The sequence below is a fragment of the Malurus melanocephalus genome, unplaced genomic scaffold, assembly GCF_030028575.1.
Source record: "Malurus melanocephalus ecotype Western Australia unplaced genomic scaffold, MMel_1.1 scaffold_502, whole genome shotgun sequence".
Lineage (NCBI taxonomy): Eukaryota > Metazoa > Chordata > Aves > Passeriformes > Maluridae > Malurus > Malurus melanocephalus.
The window spans coordinates 52,753-68,909 of record NW_026623734.1 but is presented as its reverse complement, the minus strand read 5'-3'; the positions used below and the strand labels follow the sequence as shown (position 1 = coordinate 68,909).

The following is a 16,157-nucleotide window of genomic DNA, read 5'->3' as shown; positions in this document are numbered from 1 at the left end:
GTCTTGTGTTGCCTTAATATTCATAGTAAAATAAGATCATTCTTTCCATTGGTGTCTGTGTTCTTTAAATAGCCCCCATCACTTGGCAGAACAGGGGTTTGGGGTTACCTCTGACTTCTCAATTTGTAGCAGAGCTGTGTCTCTGAACTCTCTTTTTCCAGGCAGATCCAGTGGCAGGGTTTGTAAACACACAMACATTGCTTCCAAGGGGCCCATAAAAGCAGCTTTTGGAAGGGGAGGTGGYGCAGAGCAACAGGAATTTTTAAATTCCTCTTGAGAGGAAGCATCACTCAAGAGATGTGAAAGGAAAAACTACCTGTAACCCAGATTTCCGTACTGTGGTCTCCTTCAAAGGTCAATGCTCCCTCCCCTCCCCTTTTTCTTTTTTTTTTTCTTTTTGGCTTCAATTTCCACAAGATCTGTAACATCAGGAAATGCTTGGCACAACAGACTAAGCCCTCAAACTTCACACACAGGAAAACTATTGCTCTTTAAACCCTCCCTGAACTCGTTAGCCCACACCAGAAGGTGAACAATTAAGAGGGATCAGGCACCATCAGATGCTTGCAGCATGCTCCCAGAGGATCCAGCTGTATCCTCATCCTTTCCCAAAGAGCAGAACTTGGCAGTGCAATTCAGGACAGAGATACTCCGTGCAGTATCTAGAGCAAATTAAACCTCCCAGGCACAGCRGCAAGCATGGATTTATCGATTCATGGAAAACGTCCTTATAAATTACTTCATTCAGATCAACGGGACAAGACAAAACGAGGACTCTCCTCAGCAGGGAGACATTGCAGTGCTATCGTTTCAGTCCCACATTCCAGAAGAAATCACTTTTTTTAAAGCAGACACTTCTTACAGGGCTTTGGGGGGCTGGCAGAGGGCGGCACAGAGGCCAGTGCAGATCTGTGTCATGTCCCACCCAGTCCCCACCTCTCTGCCCCACAGCAGGCAGAGCCAGCGGACGATTTTTGCAAGCAAACAGGAAAAAACATTGCTTGACATCAATTTCACGTCTGCAGAAACTCCATCCACACCTGCTTGCTGGCTTACATAGGGCTGCAGCCACCAGGTGGGATGGGACACAGAGACTGCTGCCTCCAASAGCATCCCAAACACTGCCCCAGCCACCCCTCCAAGGTCTGCTCTCTGTGGGACAGGCAGGTGGGACTGAGATGTGGCACAGATCCACGTGGATCTCTTCTGCACTGTCCTACGCCAACCCTGTGAAGCTACACTAGACGTGCTTGCTCTGAAARTGATTTCTCCTGGAGTATGGAGCTCCCAAATGCTGCAGCTTGTTAATCTTATCTGCTTCTCTTGCTTAGCAGGCTTTCACCAAGCTCAAACTCCCATCAGGGCTACCTGTGGTCTAGATGCAGGATGCTGAGCCAAGGCTAAGACCACTTTCTGCAATTGTTTGCTCCAGTGGCTAAATGCAGCTCAAAACAAAATAAATATCCCCATGTCCCTGTGCCTTGTTCAGAATAACACACACGTGGCTTTGGCTTACAGGCATGGCCTGCTTGCTGGGCTGAAGAGCTGCTGGATGACATTTTATAGCTCCTTGATGAAAAGGAAAGAGGAGCATTCCCATTCCCCAGCACAAAACAATTCCCCAGCACAAAACAATTCCCCAGCTTTTATGCATGTGCAGCACTTCCCTGCACACTCCTCAAACCAGGGTCAGGCGCTGCCCTTCCACCACGGGTTCAGCAGCAGCCCTGCTCCCAAACTGCCTCTTTTGCTAAGCAGAGCTCAAAATGCTTTCCACAGCTCCAAATCACTGTCTGTGCCCCCATGTTCAGATCACTCCTAGCTATGAAAATCTGCACCAGTGTCTTCAGACTACGCCACCAGCGACGACGCTGAGTCACGCTGTTGGACGCCTCCAGGATGGGACCCACCAAGGGCTTCTCCTCCTCCTCCTCTGAACTCCCCCGCTGGAAACATTAAAACTACAATTATCTCAGCGGATTAATAATGAGCATCTCTGGCAGCAACCCGAGGCAGGGACTCCCAGCAGCAATGAGTTAGAGTTAGCAGGGCACACAGGCACGCACAGCTGTGTTTGTGGTCCCCTACGCCCTGCCACGCTGCCTCACCCCTTCCCCAAAGCACACCCCGTTTCCCTCGGCACTGATTTGTATTTTGATAAATAAACGTGTCTCATCACATCTATTCATTTAACCCACCACTGAGGGGTTGCCATTCCCACATGCACTGGCTTTGCAGAATAAAATGCTAATGATTCCTCAATCTCCAGTGTGATGTGGTCTCTTGCCTCCTCCCAGCCCCAGGGCACAGCTCCTGGCTCTCCAGCATCCTCCAGGTTTATGGATCAGCTGGGCAGGGAGGTGAGATCACACCTTTCCAAGCTGAAAACCAAGCCCACTGTGGAGCACTGCTCTGCTCCAGAGACACCAGGAAAGGACAAACCACCCTGCCCCTGGAAGGCAATTCTCTGCTTCTCTGAACTAACAAACTTGGGCATTGCCAAAGAAGATGAGGAGCTGGTCTTTCAAGTGTAAAGCTGATTTCCCCTACTATTCTCTAGAATTTGGAGCAGGACCAATCTCTTCTCTGTGGGGACCTGTGATAGAACCTGAGGGAACAGCATAAAGTTGTGTCAGGAGAGGTTTAGGCTGGATATTAGGAAAGGGTTTTTCCCTTTTGGGGAAAAGGGTGTGGCTGGACACTGGAACAGACTCCCCAGGGAAGTGGTCACAGCACCAGCCTGACAGAGTTCAAGGAACATTTGGACAACACTCTCAGGCACAGGGTGGGATTCTTTAAGTGTCCTGTGCAGGGCCAGGAGTTGGATTCAATGATCCCTGAGGGTCGCTCCATCTCAGAACACTCTATGCTTCTATGATAATTTACCCTCTGCATCTGTAAGCCAAATCAGGGATAAAGCAGGTCAGTGGCTCATTATTTTAGGAATCATGATATATTTTTCTTTTTCTTTTTTTTTTAATTAAAGGGAAACTCATTCACTTAAACACTTTAATTGGCTTAATTATCCCAATCCAGGAGTCTCCTGGTGTACTTTTTGTTTTGTTTCTTTTTAAATAACAGAAGTAATCATTCCAGGGAGGGCAAACACCCATTTCCCACAGCAATCATCCAGGCTTTTCCTGGCATCCTGGAACAGAGGAGCAGGACAGTGTGAAGGGCTGGCACACCACACCACCAGCACGGAAGTGGATAAGAGGGTTAAATCCAGCTGCTCAGAGATAAGCTGGTTACACACTGAAGGTCAGCAAATGGGAAACAGAGGTTTGCCAGCCACCATCAATTACCTGCTCAAGGCACTTGCATGGCTGACACTGTGTATTTAACTCAGAAGTTGCCAATACTGGAGACCCTGAAGCCACATTTCACTAAAGCTCTCCTGACAAACTGCTTTCTTGGCTCCTCTGAAGCCTGCAACAGTGAGGGCTGGAAAGATAAAATGACTCTTGGCTTTGAGGCCAGCACAGCAAGGAAGATGCAGCAGCACGTTTTACCTGTCGTCATTTTTTGGTCTTTCAAGTACCCTTGAGTGGCCAAACATAGAAGAATCTGAGATGCTGTCAACCAGGACAAACCTTGGGAGATAAAGCAACAAAAGACCCACCCAGCAGCTCTTGCAGSGTACCCACACAGACAGAACAGGGTGAAAACAGGCATCCCCAACACACAACTTCCTGATCTTAATCCCAGGCACACACATGCCCAGGTGGCACCTTTGGACTAACACATTAATTTTCACCACCAGCATTTAATTTCCCTTTTGCCTTCCGAGACTAAAACATCATCCAATTTCTGCTCAAGCTGACCAACAGCTTCTTAYTTTCCTTTGCATCCAGAAATACAGAATTGCTGCTTCTGGGAAATCTGCAAAGATGGAGAGGGACCTCTTCTCTGTCCTGAAGCCACCAGCCATACCCAGGTAGGTTTTAGGTGTCAGAAAAAGCTTATGGCTCTGCTGGAATTCCTAGTGCTTCCAATATCTGCACCACAAAAAACCCCAGAGCTGGAGCCATGCACACAGCTGCCCATCGAGGATCCCACACCCTGGCCATGGTCCAGACACAGGTGAGCAGGAGAGAGCTCAGCCATGGCCCCAATCCYGCTCTGCTCCTGCTCCATCCRCAGGCAGCCAGCTGCATCCTGWGTCAGTGCATTTTCCATAATCAAAAAAGGGAGTTAGCCTCCATAACCACAACTCAAAGGGTATATTTAGCTCAACTGGAAGACAAAAGAGATCATGTCCACCACAGATTAAATTAGCTGAGTCTGCTTACGCCAGGAGCGCCTTTCTGCCATCTACCACAGCTCCCATGGATTTATTCCTGGCCCCACACTTTAGTGTTCCCCTGTGGAGGAATAGACCTCCTCCATGACAGCTCTGAAAAAGAAAATACAGCAAAGAGGTGGAAGAGTGGGTCCAACAGGTTCCCAAAGCCTTGGGCAGGACACAGTTTCTTGCAAGAGTTTGTGTCACCTGTCTAGACCCTGGAGCCACAGCATGGGATTAGGTACAGAAACCCATGTGGGGCTGCACCTCCTTCAGCCCCACAGAGGGAGACGATGACAGGGGACAATGGGGGACCCTCTCACCCCATAACCCAGCTCCTGTGTGTCCCCTGAACCCCAGCATGGTACAGGAGGACATTTCCCTCATGGTCTCCAGGACTGTTGCTTCAGCTCTGCCCCCGAGGAAAAGGCTCATTTCTCCTGCCTAATTTCCATGGATATAATTTCATCCCCCACCGCCTTTGCTGCAGTCTCACGCAACTCAAAGACGCAGCCAAAGACGTGGTTATTTTTACATTTTCCTCCCAGGAGATGGTATCTCCACGGGGCACGGCTGCCATGCCACATCAGATCACTGCACAGAGCCGCCTCAGCCCCACGACAGCAGGATGAAGTCTGGGGGAGACCATGCCACCAGGTATTTTTCTGTCTCACTGGCATCAAAACTCCCGAGCTTTTCAGACAAGGGCATCCCAAAAAAACCAAACAGCACCAGCCCTGAAGGTTGTTCCAGCCCCTCTCTTCATAGTCCCCACCCACATACCAAAACCATCTTCCAGTCATCCCAGTTTTAGATTTTTTTGTGACTTTTGCAGGTGTCATGGAACCCTGCAAGGCACTTGCCTCATCCTGATCCAGATCTTTATGGATTCAGGATTCCCAAGTTGACCCAAATTTCCTCAGCACAGGAAGTGACAGGGTTTGGCCATGCCATGATGTCGAGGTCCACAAGACCTTGACCTCCCTGAAGTGTCACATGGGCTTCAGCACAATATTGCATGCTTTTAGACCCACATCTCTTATTGGGCACTTTTACACTGCGAGAAGAAAATAAACAGCACTTCCACAAATAACCCAAGAGCTTCTGGAAATTAAGGAGTGGGACGATGGAGTGCAAAATGCAAGGCATGCAGAGAAAAGCTGGTTTGTGCCCCCCTAGGAGAGGACCAAGCAGGGCAGAAAGGTGTTTTTGCCACATGTTACAGCACATCTGTAGCAGCTACACCCTGCAGTGTTTTCCTTTCCCCCCTCTCCTGAGATCACTCCCATTATCATTTGTCCATAACACCAAAGCCAGGCATGCAGGGAAGAAGGTATCACCTGTGCACAGCTTATCTGTAGCTACTTTACAAATAAAAGCGATCATAATAAATGTTCGCACCCTAACAGAAATCCCAGTGCCCTTCCCCCTCCCACACCTCCAAGCAGAGCACAAATCCAGCTGCTCTGCAACCTTATCTTGATGCAGAAACAGTCTGGGACAGAGATAGAAGGGCTCCCCGAAGGCACAGCTTATTAAAGGCATCTTTCCTTAGCCGGTTCTCTTCAAAAACGCTGCACCAAAGCACCGTACCCGGACTGGTTTTCATCACAGCAGCAGCAAACACTCCCAGCCTGGTGATGTACTGTGTCCCCCTGGAAAGACACAGCGGTTTTCCACGCTAAACAGCAACCTAAGACCAGACACATACACCCAGTTTGGGGGATGCACAGCTGAGAGTCACAAGGAGCTCCCAAACACACCCTGCTCTCACCGCAGAGATGTCACAGCAATGGGGACCAGCAAAGTAAGGAAGTCTACGGGATGTTCCTTCTTTATCCAGCAGCTTTTCCTCTGACCCCACGCCTGCTACCGCAGGGAATTGCACATTTGCAGCCAAACACTCCTAATCCCAGGTTTCAAGAACCAGGGCTACAAAACAACCACACAAAGAGGCAGCAGTTCGCACGCATCCCGGGAACCTCCCCGCAGCCAACGCCTCTCTRTTTATCCAACACGCGATCTTCACTCGTTCAGCTATTTTCATCCCACCCTGCTATTAATGGATGCAGAAGGCGGTTGGGTGAGGCGGTCGACAAAAATCTCATTTAGAGATCAAGACAAGCTTAATTGGTTTCTAGCCAGACCTGCACAAAGATGGGTTACTCCACAAATACAGTTGCTAATCTGCCCATTATACTCCCTAAGCTCCCACCCACAAAGAAAAAGAAAATAAAGCAAAGATGCACAAAGAAATGCAGGATTTTGAGCGTGTTACTTCCAGCGAGAAACACATCACKAGTGATGAATTCTGCAGGAAMAAGGGCTTTGCTTTTCTTTGAAGGAAAAGGATAACCAAGCGGTAAACAAAATAACAACAAAAAGACCTAAYATAGATTAGATCTGCATTTTCCACAGGCAATCCTCAGCCATTTCAGGTTCTTGAAGAGCATTTCCAGCAGCTATTGTTTCTGTGGGCAGGCAAAAGCAGGGGAAAAGCTTATGCAGCCAAGGAGACATCATGTCACAAGTGACAGAGTAGAAAGGATGGGAAACCTCGTGATTAAAAAGCACAGGACTGAAACCCTGGAGAGCTGAATTCACTTCCGAACTTGGCTGCAAAAAAAAAAAAAAATTAAATTCGCGAATTTCCTGTGTGATCACATCCTAGATGATTTATTCAAAACSTGGTGTTGAAAAGCCAAGGGAGGGGGAAGGAAGTGGGAGGAGGAAGGGGAARACACGGTCCTGTGGGCTTTTAATAAGCTTGGGGTTAGACCAGCACCGGCGAGCTGTGAACATCCATCTGTATCGGGCACTGCATGACCTGGAGCCAGAACCGGGAAAGCACCAAGCAYCCCACCAGCTCTCAGATAAGAGACTGCCCTGCTGCTCTGCCCAGGCGTGTGCCATGGGCTCACCAACACCACAGAACCATCAGCATCAACCSGCAGGCTTCTGTAACACGGGACTACCAACAGAAACACAGACAGTGCAAGTGGAAAGGTTAGGGACTGTTTCTCCTCCTGGAGCTCCACAAGAATTTAGAAACAAGAACATAAAGCTGGCCTCCAAAGGTAGCGTGTTATATACGAGACACAGCCCAGTTCCAGCACTGCAGCACAGGTAAAGGCAGGTGATGAAAGGGTTGTTTGGTTCCAACCTTCTCCCCTCGTGCAGCAGCCTGGGACTCGCAGCTCCAGCACAGAAAGCCTGTTTGTTTTCCTGAAAGCAAGCCAKTTCTGCTAGGCGGGAAGCACTGCACCCAAGGGAGAGCTGAGCTGCGGATCCTCCAGCAGGACAGAGCTAAAAACAAGGCCTGTGGCAGAAAAGGTGGCAGTCCTGTGCTTTGGACGCTTACCACATCATCCCTCAAGCTCCAGAGCACCTTTGCAGGGCCTTTTTGCAACAGGTGAATTGGAATAACCCAGACAGATAGAAAGGTGCTCTTCCAAGACCTTCAAAAGGGTGCTTTTAAAGCCAAGGCTTGGTGCAAACAGCAGCCCAGCCTCTGGCCTTGGACAAGAACTTCCAGGCATGGAGATACAGGGCTGGTGCTGTCCCAAAATGCTGCTGTGGGAAACCCGGGGTGAACAGATTCAAACTTTTCYTTTCAGCAGCAAGACAAGCTGTAATTAGCAGCACTGAGTCCAACCCAGGGGCTGGATAAGGACATTCCCGTGACATATCTGACAAGGCGGCTGTTGGATGTGTTTTCTTTGGCTTTTTTCCCCCCTGGAAAAATGAGCACCCATTTTTCACAGGTCTTTTTGCCYCCACTCTGTGTTGCCTGGAGCAAATTTCCCAGAGTAAGGGCATACATTTCAGAACACACTGTAAGAGCTCATTACCACAGCTGAAACTCRGGTCATGCCATCCCCAGGGATGGGTCCCTCCTTAATTGTCCAACACCCCATGGCATATGAGGGACACCAGACCCCAAAGTCACAGTCTCACCCCGACTTCCACCACAATGAAAAACATAGTTCAAAACACACRGCAAAGGCAAAAGAAAAACATGAATATGAGGCAACTGAGCTACAGCTGCGAGACACATCATCACCACAGTCTCACACGTCTCTCACCTAGTTCAGCCTCATCCCCAGAGCAAAACCAACAAAACTTCCTCTGATGCAACTACAAGCAACCCTTTGGAAATCAGTTCAGAGAATTTTGAGGCTAAAGTTCCTCTTTACTCTCTTTTTCTCACGATGAAAGCTGTCACGCTATAGGATGGCTTGAAAAGCCTGGATGTAAGGTAAGTCCTGGTGTGCCAGCTAAGGAAACAGCACAGTTTCATGACTAGCTAACCCAAATCACAGCCTGCCACACATCACTGCAGTTTGAACACAGCCATGACCACCACTGCATCAATTAAGAAATCACAGATTTTGCTGAACCTGGTAAGTGCAAGAGCAGCATTTAATACAAGAGCAAACGGGAGAAAACGATGAGCATAAAGGCTCAGTTCCAGCCCCAGCCCCAAAAGCAGATGGACTGTAGGGATTACAATATTTAGCATGCTCCAAAAATTTTCCTCAACATCTTTTTGCTCCATGTGATGGGCAGCAAATTCTCGTGGCTCCAGAGTCACCATTTCACACGCAATTTGCCAGGCAGCAAGTTCCACAGAAAAGAAGATGGTATTCATAAATGGATCTGAGAAGTCTCTGAAAAACTTCCAGTTTCTTTGTAGGGTGTCTCCAAAACACTGGGACAAGGAGATGGCATGCTGAGGTCTGAAAATCAATCTCCCAGACCCGGAGAACTTTGGTAAGCAAATGGCTTGCGTAAAGTTTCTGTCAGAACACCCATTTGAAGCRCTGGCATTGTAAACAAGGTTGCTCCAGAAGCACCTGGGATTAGCACTGTTCAAACAGTCCTTGGCATGACTTACCGGAGTGCCCAGGAGCAGATCTGCAAGTTCAGCTCTTCTCCTGCCTGACGTTCACCCAGCACCACTGAACAACACCCGAGCTCCCACAGCCTTAACCCTGCCATCCCCTACACTGGAGATTGAAACACAGGGATGAACACGGCAGCAGCGCTGAGCTCAATCACAGGACTTGATGGAACAAGAAATCCAAGGAGGCATCACCGTGGGGCTGCTTTTTTCCTGTGCTGCTGGATGAGATCCAACAGCAGGCTGTCCATGAGAAGCTRGGCGAGTGTCCCTCTGCAGAGGCAYGGCAGCTGAATGCCATGCATGGGATATGCAAAAACGGGGCTGAGCCAAACGGGGCAGCTGAGAAACACCAGGCACAGGAGCGGCTGATATTAAGGCACAGAGCAGCCTCTCTTCCCTGCACTGGGCACACAAGCCAAGACACTCCTCGTGCCTTGGGGCAGAGGGAAGGAAACCTCAGTCAATCAAGCGTCCTTCGCATGCGATTCCTATGGCAGCCAGGCATGGAAAAGGTACCCACCTTGCCTCACGCATCTTCCCCACCCTCAGCTCTAGCGAGAAGGTGCTGTGGTTTCCAGGAGCAGCAGCACGGAACAACAGGAACAGGGAAAGCTTTACACAAACAGATCTACAGTCACTTCCATCCACACCARCATCCTTGAAGGAAACAGCTGCACCCATCCGCGGCTGACGCAGACTCTCCAGGATGGGACATGAGTTTACAGCTCCTCTAAGCACCATTCATTAAGTAGATGCTGAGGCCAAGTAAAGAAAAAGCATGCAGAAAAAAAAAAACCCCACACCTCATGGCTAGGTAAAAGTCAGACGGATACGCAGCTCAGAGAGCCACCTCAGAAAGGTCTGCACAAAAGAAACACTGATGAGCAGCAGTATGGCAAACCCACCACGGACTGAACTCTATGTCACACAACACATCTGAGCCAGAAAATATCCCCCTGCGCTGCCTCCATGGCCATGCCATAGCAAACAATTCATCTTGCTTGTTTGGGGTGGGGGAATGGTCTCCGGACTGTTCCTTTCCCCTTCTCCTCCTCCCTGCTGGAGCTGGGAGAAAAGCCTGCTAACAGAGTTTACCTGTAACAGGCACCAAGCTGCCAGAAAATCACCTGAGCAAAATCACCTGTGGGTTTTTCCACACCCCACTGTGACACACTGCACTGTTCCTCTTACACCCCAGACCTGAGTGGCTGCAGATCCCACCCCAGAACGACGCCCCTCTGCATCCCTCATTTTCACACTCCAGTTTTATTTGATTTTAATGACAAGTACTGACTGTCCTCTGCTCCCAGCCCAAGTGGTGCAAAGCTGGCTCCCAGRTGCAGAGCACAGCCCTGCAGTTGTGCTCCTGTCCAAAAACAGTGTGAGGACTTTCCTGCTTGGTGACAGTCTACTCTGAAATGCTTGAYCCTACAAGCTCTGAGGATCCCCTSGCTAGAAGGGAAGGCAAGCTGATCCTCACTCCTGCMAAGCACCAAAGGAACCAACACCCTGCTGAGCCCTGCCCAAAAGCTGCCAAGCTCCATAGCGCAGTTTTGCATTTTGGTMGAGTGCCCAGCTGCTGGTGTTTCACACACCACCCCCCAGAGCCTGCCTCTGAATGGCACGATTTTGAATTGCTTCCTCCTGCCSTACTGCCCCAAGGCAGGATCTGCCAGCAGCCCATCGCCACGGGAAACAGGATGAAAGCCCMATGTGAAAGACCCAGCAGGGAGCAAGAAACACCAAGAGAGCCCACCGTGTTTTCCTCTGCTCTCCTAGGGATAGGCACAGGTCAGGTGGATTAACYGGGTCCTTCCCCTCTCTTTATCTCGCCGATCTCTGGCTGTTGCCAAGTTGTTTTGAGCCTRGGCATGGCTGCTTTCCACGCAGGGCCTGAGCGAAAGGGGATGAGGCGCCTCAGTGCAGAATTCCTGGCAAGAGTCCAAACGCAGAGGTCGGTAACTGGGTCACTGGGTTCAGCTTCTGAAAAGCGTCCCTTCGGGAGGTGCTGTAAATGCAGCCACAGTCGCCTTCACCGCCGCAGACAGAGCCGGACACTTCTGTGGCTCCCCCACCACACCCTCCACACCTTATTTCATTTCCCTCCCATAAAAGTGGCACTCGGACGGAGCAGCCTGGACAGAGAGAGCCCCGATTTCCACGCAAGCTGCGTGCACGGGGGAGCCATGATTCAGGTAAGCAGCACGCAGCTGAAAGCACATCGCTATGCAGCGCTCAGCCCCAGGAATGCGGGAGGGAAACATGAAGCCACTTGTCTGCTATGGCAAATAACCCTTCAATCATCCGCCAGCCCTGCTGGGAGCTCTGCCTTGGGAAAGACCGGGATGTCTCCAGCCAGCAATGCATCAGCTCTTACCAACAGCACCATAACACATTTCTGTGTTTCCTCCGCATCCAAAAGTGAGCTCCAAATAAAAATTATAATAAAAACCTTGTACTGCAGGAAGAGGTGAGGTTTGAAGAGTAACCAACATTATCTCCAACCAGCACTGGCATGATGAGCAGCTGGTGGGTAAGAACACACCTGCCCAGCACCGCCCTTCCAGCGGGTCAAGGCAATGTTTTGAATGAGTCTGTCAAGACAACTGGGTCACGAGGAGTAGGACATGGAGTAACTTACTGAGTCACGGTCACCCTGAGTCACCAGTGAGTGTCCCTAGGCTGGGCCACCCCATCCAGTTTGGCTGACTCAGGAAGGGACCATGAGCAACCTCGCCCAGGTGCTCCAGGCAGCACAAACCTCCTCCATTTAACACATTTACAACAAATTCCCCCCAAAAAGGCTGGGGATGAATGCAGGAGGGGGACAGAGTAATCGGAGACTCACATGAGGGCACAGAGGTTGCTCCAGACCTGGCCACAGCATGGGTCAGATGTCCTTGGGAATGACCCCACCCAACCCCACCATGAGGAGGACACAGGCCATATGTTCAGACAACTTCAAGGGTTAATTTGGTTAATTTGCTACAACTCAGGTGGCTGGTGTTCAGGCCACACCAATCACAAAAYAAAGCACTGTCAGCTCAGATCCTGAAACTCTTCAGTCAACTGACCACGTCCTCATGGTGTGCCAGGCCGCTTCTCTCATTTCCAYCTCCTTTGGTTTTCTTCTCAGTGGCCACAAAGATCTTATGAAAGCTTTATGACTCACAGAACTGAGATTTTCTGTGCTACCCCAGAACTCCTGGTTCCTCAGTGGATTCCAAAACACACCACAAGGACAGAAGACACCAAGTACAAATGGTCTCCTGAGAGGGCAAGAGGGTAAGTAGGCATCAACACAGCTTCTCTCCCAGTTGAGTAAGAAAGGAAAGAAGAATTAAAGGCAAACAGCAGATCACAACATGCAGCTGGCAAGGGGCTGTGGAGCCTCTAAATTTTGCATTAAATACAAAGTTGGGAATCACAGAATAACAGAAWGGTTTGGGTTGGAATGGACTTTAAAGACCATCTAATTCCARCTCCTGTTCACTAGGCCAGGCTGCTCTAAGAATGTGTCATTAAGGGTGAGGGATYTAATACAATACACAGAAGAGCTTCTGCTAGAATATTTAACTACTTTCCAACACTTTTGAGTTGTTTCTCTCATCCCCTAGATTGGTAAACACACAGAGTGAGTAAATCTATGTGACTTAGCATGTAAATTAACTAACACACAAGTCAGGATCAGGCATTCGATATTTCTGCCCCAATTTACAGCCCATTGGTCATATCATCTCTATTTTTTCAGCATGGTACTAACATCTGTTGTGGTACAYGAGTGAAAAGTACACATATGATTATCTTAAAAGGGGTGGGGAATCAATATGGACATGATTTGAATTTTATGGCATTCGGCTGCCACAACTTGCAAATAAAACAGCTGTCCCAGCAGGTCCATGCAAGCTTAACAGCACAGCAGTAAAACACAAAGTTTTTCATCCYCTTTTAAAAGGGTTTTACTCATATAAAAAAAAAAAAGTGTATTTTTATAAGAAAATAAATTGCAGGTTGAAGAATCATAGTGAGGTCACACTCAATTCCAGCAGAACAAGCACATCCTGCTTCACATGGCCTCAACAGTCACTCCACAGCAGTGGCAGCTTTCTGAAGCCAAGTTAAGATATTTAATTACCAGCATCAAGTCAGAAACCAAAGCGTCCAACAAAATCCTCATTTGTGAGCGAAGCCTGCAGAAATGTCGTTGAGCAGGCTTTGGCAATCTCCAAAGCTGACARCTGGATGCCCTGGCTTATCGACTGCTAGAGCACATGCGGAAAAAAGCTCTGAATAGTTGCAGTGCCGAGCAAGCCTTGAAGGCAGCCCCGCCAGCCTCTTAAAAAGGCTCACAGAAATAGGCAGGCTTCATTTATTAATACTTCAGAGATAAAAGTGGCCGTGCAGGAGCAGCTCAGTGAGTGTCTGTGCAGGAGGAGGATGGGCAGAAGACCACCCGCTCTGGGTGGTGTGTCTGTCAGGGTCCACATGCTACCAGCACAGGTTATAAATGCACCAGTTTGCAGCCTGGGCATGTCATGGGCTGCTCTAACTGCATCAGCCAAAGACCTTTAGGGATGGACCCAGCAGGGATGGTCAGTGCAAGGAAACTCCAAAGCAGGAGGATGGAGTCAGAAGAGCCACGCTCCTGGCTGGCTGACAAACCGAATTTCTGGGAAGCCCAGCTGCCCAACAGCTCCATGTCCACACTGCCTTGAGTTCCTCAGCTGTGACATGACAGCGCGGGAAAAAGAGGAGGAAGAAACCAAAACAAAGCACAGAAGCATAGGGAGATAAACACGATCCAGTTAGACCAGCTGTCCCCAGATCTCGCCTGTCCTCACCAGAGGACTGACCCGCCGTGGCTGTCCCTTTCCTGCTCCCTCCTGCACCCCTGCCACAAACAAAGGGTCAGATAAGAAGCCAGCTCAGGTCAAGACCGGTTTGACTCCGTTTCAAGCCCAGGGGAGCGGATTCAGCGCTGATTTTACACCTCACCCATCCTGTTTGCCTCCCCGGGGCAGAGGCCAGGACACGGAGCAGGGCGCACGCCTGGCTGGCCAGACCCAAAATCCCGGGGCCGTGTCAGGGCACCACCGGCAGAGCCACACACCAGCTGAACGCTGGCCAGAGCCAGGAAGCGTCACTGCTTCCTCCTGTCCCGGTGTTACACCACGCTGGGAGCTCGGAGATCATGGACTTTGGCTTTTGCTTCCTGCTCCTGACAGAGCTGGGGCACGTCCCGGCATATGGCCATGGGGAGAGCAGGGCAAGTCACTYATTAATCGAGGAACAGCAAGGTGGATGCCTGACCCACAGGGTTTGGGGGAAATGCACGCCAAAACAAACTCCAGTGCCCATGGAAAAAGGTCCAGATGCTGCAGGACCCATTTACTCCTAATAGGACTCAAAGAGGGGTGGCAAGGAGTGCCCATAGCTTTGGAATACATTTTTTTTTGGCAAGGGAGGATTACGAGGTTGCAGCACGGCTCACCACAGGCATTAATACACACCAGCACCTGATTTTGTACGCAGTATCAGAATCAACCTCTAGAGAGGGAAAAAAAGGAAAAYGCTGGTTTCTCCCTCTCCATGCTGCCAGCAGAAGCCGGCTGGCTGTACAATGCCGGGCATCTGCAGTGCTCAGGCCTGGTCCAAACCACAAATCAGCCTGTGCCATGGGTTCCCCTATCCCCAGCACCCRGCAAAGGGGACTTGGCTGCACCCCATGATCTCTTCCATCAGCTGCCTCAGATTTCCAGCGGGAGCCCCTTGCCCCCAGTTTGGCAGCACAGCCCTGTCAATTCACGTGGCTTTTGTCAGGAGGCACATTATCATCCGTCTTTGCCGTAAATTAACCTTGATCACTTAAAGATGCAGAAAGACTGTTTCACACYAGCATCAATACAAGAGGCAGCGCGGCCACCCATGAGCACTGCAGACCCCAGGGACAAAACCCCTCTGTTCACTGCTTGTGCCAAGCAAAAGATCAGGATCCGACCACAGCCATCGGACACCAGCGGCAGTGGGTGCCAACCCCCGAGGTTCCATGCAGCAAGGGCATTGTCCCTCCTCCATGCAGACCCCTGACCAGAATCTCCCAGAATTTTTGGGCGGGTGCAGCCAATGACAGACCCGACCTCCTCACCAGATGCCCGAGCCGCACACCTGCTTGCAGCCAAACCATAGCCCAACACCGGCACATGCCAAAATCCTACTCCCACCCCAGCTCCCACATCAAAGCACCGGCTGGACCAGAGCGCGCCTGCAGCAAAATGTGTGACACCGGCACCAGCGGCTTGGCACACACAGACGATGGGCAGCCCCAAAGTGCTGTGCCTTTGGGGAGGCACTCAGGGGCTGAGACCCCCCAAAGCCSGCGGGAACCCCATCAGGAGGGTCACATCGGTGGTGTGGGAGCCGCCGCAGGGGTGGGAGCCGCCGTGCCAGCCGGCGCCGGGGCTGCAGCAGCCTCCGGAGGCGTTGCCATGGAGAAGGCAGCGCAGCAGCAGCATCCCGCATCCCACGCCCCCGCGTGGGCGCCCCCTGCCCGGCGCCCATGGGGCTGGGCACCGCCCGGGACCCGCCGGGGCCGGGGGACACTCCACGTTCCGGGGCGATGGCAGCGGGGCGGGCGCCGCGGGGCCCGGGAGCTCCCCCCGGGACAACAGCTCCACGCAGCGCCCGGGGCGGGGTGGGACGCGGGCTGGCCTCTCTCCCCACGGCGGGGAAAACGCCGAAAACCCCCGATCCCCGCCCCGCTGCTTGCGCTCCCGAATCTCTCCCGAGCACGGCCGCGGMGTACGGGAGAAGGGCAACACCCCCCGCCAAAAAGCCCTCCAAGCCCAAAGGGGAGGAGCGCCGAGGGGCTCGGAGAACTCACCGCAGCACGGCCGCCGTTCCTGCCGGGGCGGAGGGCTCGCTCCCCGCGGTCCGGCCGCCGTTCCTGCCGGGGCGGAGGGCTCGCTC

At 51.1% G+C, this 16,157-nt stretch overlaps 1 protein-coding gene across 3 annotated transcripts in view; it reads right to left on the bottom strand.

The window, feature by feature from the left end:
- Positions 1-16,151, bottom strand: part of DAAM1 (dishevelled associated activator of morphogenesis 1) — an 87,974-nt gene extending 71,823 nt beyond the window's left edge. For 2 of the 3 annotated variants that reach the window (XM_057381248.1, XM_057381246.1), the window contains exon 1: positions 16,072-16,151. The gene's annotated coding sequence lies outside the window, so the exon portion shown is untranslated. Of the gene's footprint in view, positions 1-10,947; positions 10,966-16,071 lie in introns of those variants that run through there. The other variant, XM_057381247.1, reaches the window with a different exon arrangement.
- Positions 16,152-16,157: the final 6 nt, after the last annotated feature.